Here is a 5,686-nt window from a genome sequence, read left to right on the forward strand (position 1 = left end):
GTGGGGTGGATTACCATCAACGTTGATGGTTCAGTATTCCCAGATGCGTTGAAAGGAGGAGCAGGCGGCGTTGCCCGATCTCACATTTCCTTTGTGGGGGCTTGGTGCAAGCCGTTGGAGGGGGTCTCTGATCCTTTTATTGCTGAGCTTCTAGCGTTTCGGGAGGGTGTGATCTTCGCTCATCTACGCGGAATGTTACATGTGATAATGCAGGTCGACTGCATGGAGCTGGTCACCCAATGGAGTTCGCGCGGCAACTCAAGATCTATTGCAGCGCCTATCTTTCAGGAACTTGAAGCTTTAGTACTTAATTTTGTTTCTTTCTCGGTTCAACATACCAGTAGGGAACTTAATTTCCCGGCCCACTTGTGTGCACAGCGTGCCTGTGCAACGGAGGGTACGGACTGCTGGCTCGATGCGAGTCCAGACTTCCTTGTCACTAGCCTACGGGCAGACTGTAACCGCATGATTATTCGTTAAATAAAGTCAGAGTTCCATGCAAAAAAAAGAGGACCCGGTGCAGGTGACGTGATACATGAATGTGCGTGCACACAAACATGCTAGACGTAGAGCATCTCCACTTGCATCCCCAACAGGCCCCAGGGAGACTTTTTTAGCGCCGGCGCCGAAAAAATCCCCAGTCGCGCCACCAGAACGCCGAAATCCACCGGCTCGGCCCTTTTTGGGCCTGGCGATCCCAGGCCGAACCCAGTGCACCGGGGGCTCCGGCGGAAGGGAAAACGCTTCTGGGCCACCCCTGTCAGGCAAAAACGCACCTTCCATGCCTAAATCCCCCCGCCTTCGCGCACCCTCTCGTGCGCCTTGCCGATCCCGGCGCCGCCGCCCCCCTCCGCCCCATCATTGCTAGATAGGCCATTCGCCCGCCGAAAAAAGAGAGAGGCGATGGCGGCATCCTCCACCCCCATCCCTAGGCGAGCTTTCCGGCGCTCCGGCCGCACAGGGCGCGATACCGGCGGCTTCACGCCTACCACGTCTGCCAGGTGTTCGGCGATTTGTCTACTGGCGATGGACTTGGACGACGAGAAGGCACTCGCGGTGCACTGGAGGAGGAAGCCAAAGCCGACGCCCGGGACGAAGAGCATCTCATGGTCCTCGCCGCCCTGGCCGGCTTGCTTGCGAGCAATGCAAAGCCTTGGCGAGGTGGCTCGGTGCCGGGCCGGATGAAGGCAAAGAACCGATATCGAGTAGAAGGTATTGCTTGCCCTACTCCGACTACTTTGCATAATGTACTAGCTTGGATCCTAGCACATAATGCAACAAGAGAATGTCCATGGATGCTTGGAAGCATCGACTACATGCAGTGGAAATGGAAAAACTGTCCATTTGCCTGGCAAGGGATGTACAAAGGTGCCAAAGGCGGTTGCAGTGTGGTACTTGAGGCAGTGGCCACACACAACCTCTGGATTTGGCACTCATTCTTTGGTATGCCAGGAACTCAAAATGACATCAACGTACTGCAGTGCTCCCCTGTCTTTGCCAAGTTTGTTGAAGGTCATGCTCCTCCGGTGAACTCTGAGGTCAATGGGCGGCACTACAAAAAGGGATACTACCTAGCAGATGGCATCTATCCGAGATGGTCCACATTTGTGAAGACTATCTCAAACCTTATGCCAGGAGGCAAGAACTCCCACTTTGTGAAGGTTCAGGAGGCTTGCGGGAAGGATGTCGAGCGGGCATTTGGTGTGCTCCAATCTTGGTTTGCTGTTGTCCGGTACCCCGCTCAGACTTGGTCGAAAGATTAAATGTGGGAGATCATGACTTGCTGTGTCATCTTGCAAAACATGAACATTGAGAGCGAGCAGGAAGAGCCAGTGTTTGACACTGAACCATATTACAGACAGGGCCCTCTTGCGCAAGTTGATCACCAACTACCGGTAACCTGGACTGTGTTCCTCAACATGCGCCAGGAGATCCGAGACCCATAGGTGCATGAAGAACCGCAACAAGATCTGGTGGAGCAGCTATGGAGGCTCAAGGGCAACGCCTAGCTCCACGCGTGATGAAATATGAGTTTTTTTGTTGAACTATATAATTTGTATTGAACTATTTGATTTCTATTGATTTTCTGTAATGAACTATGTGATAAAAAATAGATTTCATGTTGAATTTGTGTCGAAGCACGCCGAATACAGGCTAAAATTGGTCAATTTGCGTCTATAGTGGGCCAATTTGCGCCGAAATTGGGCTGGAAAGTGGGCCACTTTGCACCGAAAGTGGGCTCAACTCTGCGTCGGGGGCGACCTGGAGGGTGGCTGGGAACCAGATCGCCCCCAAGCGGAAGTTTTCACCGGCGTGCCCCCAGGGCGGTGCTATTTCTTGCCCCTAGGGGCCGAACGAGTGGATATGCTCTTACGGGCTGCAAATTACGGTCATATATACGGACTGAAAAATCCAGTATTCATTTGTCCCAAAAATTAACTCGTGTTGATTAATCACCTCCATCTTAATTTAACCGGCCCACGTGTGAGAGCGGGCCATTTCTGTCACACACAAACGACATCCCGTGTGACATGGATCCGTCGCAGGCACCTTGTGCTCAACCTTAGGGCCCGAACGCTCTTTTTTTCTTCTGTTGGCACTAGTAGGGCAAAACCAAGCAAAAATCGATACATGCAGAATAAAATCACACAAGGACTCAAACAAATCAGTGAGGACACCATAGATAGCATGATACATCCATTTTGCATCATGCTTTTATATTGATATCTATTGCATTATGGGCTGTTATTACACATTATATCACAATACTTATGCCTTTTCTCTCTTATTTTATAAGGTTTACATGAAGAGCCGACAGCTGGAATTCTGGACTGGAAAAGGAGCAAATATTAGAGACCTATTCTGCACAACTCCAAAAGTCGTGAAACTTCACGGAGAATCATTTTGAAATAAGTAAAAAATATTGGGCGAAGAAAGTACCAGAGGGGGGCCACTAGCCAGCCACAAGGGTGGAGGGCGCACCCTACCCCCTGGGCACGCCTCCCGTCCTTGTGGGCCCCCTAGCAGGCTCCCGATGCCCATCTTCTGCTATATGGTGTGTTCTGACCTGGAAAAAACAAGAAGGAAGCTTTCGGGACGAAGCGCCACCGTCTCGAGGCAGAACCTGGGCAGAACCAATCTAGGGCTCCGGTGGAGCTGTTCCACCGTGGAAACATCCCTCCAGGAGGGGGAAATCATCACCATCGTCATCACCATCGATCCTCTCATCGAGAGGGGGTCAATCTCCATCAACATCTTCACCAGCACCATCTCCTCTCAAACCCTAGTTCATCTCTTGTATCTGATCTCTGTCTCAAAACCTTAGATTGGTACCTGTGGGTTGCTAGTAGTATTGATTGCTCCTTGTAGTTGATGCTAGTTGGTTTATTCGGTGGAAGATCATATGTTCAGATCCTTAATGATAATGAATACTCTAATTATGAACATGAATATGCTTTATGAGTAGTTACGTTTGTTCCTGAGGACATGGGAGAAGTCTTGTTATAAGTAATCATGTGAATTTGGTATTCGTTCAATATTTTGATGAGATGCATGTTGTCTTTCCTCTAGTGGTGTTATGTGAACGTTGACTACATGACACTTCACCATGATTTGGGCCTAGGGGAAGGCATTGGGAAGTAATAAGTAGATGATGGGTTGCTAGAGTGACAGAAGCTTAAACCCTAGTTTATGCGTTGCTTCGTAAGGGGCTGATTTGGATCCATATGTTTCATGCTATGGTTAGGTTTACCTTAATTCTTCTTTCATAGTTGTGGATGCTTGCGAGAGGGGTTAGACATAAGTGGGAGGCTTGTCCAAGTAAGGGCAACACCCAAGCACCGGTCCACCCACATGTCAAATTACCGAAGTAACGAACGCGAATCATATGAGCATGATGAAAACTAACTTGATAGTAATTCCCATGTGTCCTCGGGAGCGCTTTGCTTTATATAAGAGTTCGTCCAGGCTTGTCCTTTGCTACAAAAAGGATTGGGCCACCTTGTTGCATCTTGTTTACTTTTGTTACTTGTTACCCGTTACGAATTATCCTATCACACAACTATCTGTTACCAATAATTTCAGTGCTTGCAGAGAAAACCTTGTTGAAAACCGCTTGTCATTTCCTTCTACTCCTCGTTGGGTTCGACACTCTTACTTATCGAAAGGACTACGATAGATCCCCTATACTTGTGGGTCATCAAGACTCTTTTCTGGCGCCGTTGCCAGGGAGTGAAGCACCTTTGGTAAGTGGAATTTGGTAAGGAAACATTTATATAATGTACTGAAATTTACTGTCACTTGTTACTATGGAAAATAATCCTTTGACGGGCTTGTTCGGGGTATCTTCACCTCGACTGGAAGAGAAAAGAGTTGCTCCTCAACCTAATGCACCTACTAAAAATATTTATTATGAAATTCCTTCGGGTATGATAGAGAAACTGCTAGCTAATCCTTATGCGGGAGATGGAACATTACATCCTGATATGCACCTAATCTATGTAGATGAAGTTTGTGGATTATTTAAGCTTGCAGGTATGCCCGAGGATGTTGTCAAGAAGAAGGTCTTCCCTTTATATTTGTAGGTAAAGGCATTGACATGGTATAGGCTATGTGATGATATTGGATCATGGAACTACAACCGATTGAAATTGGAATTTCATCAGAAGTTTTATCCTATGCATCTGGTTCATCGTGATTGGAATTATATATATAATTTTTGGCCTCGTGAAGGAGAAAGCATCACTCAAGCTTGGGGTAGGCTTACGTCAATGTTATATTCATGTCCCAATCATGAACTCCCAAGAGAAATTATTATTCAAAAAAATTTATGCTTGGCTTTCTCATAATGATCGATCCATGCTCGATACTTCTTGTACTGGTTCTTTTATGATGAAGACTATTGAATTCAACTGGGATTTATTGTAAATAATTAAACGCAACTCTGAAGATTGGGAACTCGACGAAGGTAAAGAGTCAGGTATAAACCTTAAGTTTGATTGTGTTAAATCTTTTATGGATAGTGATGTTTTTCGTGATTTTAGCACTAAATATGGACTTGACTATGAGGTAGTAGCTTCTTTCTATGAATCATTTGCTACTCATGTTGATCTACCTAAGGAGAAGTGGTTTAAATATCATCCTCCCATAGAAGTTAAAGTAGTAGAACCTATTAAAGTTGAAGAAGAAACTATTACTTATAATGTTGATCCTATTGTTCCTACTGCTTATATTGAGAAACCACTTTTTCCTGTTAGAATAAAGGATCATCCTAAAGCTTCAGCTATGGTTTGTAAGAGTTATACTAGAACACCTACACCCCTGAGCAAATTAAAGTTGAAACTAGTATCACTATGGTTAAAGATCTCTTGGTTGATAATATTGATGGGCATGTTATTTATTTCTGTGATGAAGCTGCTAGAATTGCTAAACCTGATACTAAAGATAAACATAGACCCGTTGTTGGCATGCCTGTTGTTTTAGTTAAAATAGGAGATCATTGTTATTATGGATTATGTGATGTGGGTGCTAGTGTGAGTGCAATACCTTATACCTTATACCAAGAAATTATGAATAATATTGCACCTGCTGAGATAGAAGATATTGATGTTACTATTAAGCTTGCCAATAGAGATACTATATCACCAATTGGGATAGTTAGATATGGTGAAGTCTTATGTGGGAAAAT

This window comes from Triticum dicoccoides, chromosome 5B, assembly GCF_002162155.2.
Source record: "Triticum dicoccoides isolate Atlit2015 ecotype Zavitan chromosome 5B, WEW_v2.0, whole genome shotgun sequence".
Lineage (NCBI taxonomy): Eukaryota > Viridiplantae > Streptophyta > Magnoliopsida > Poales > Poaceae > Triticum > Triticum dicoccoides.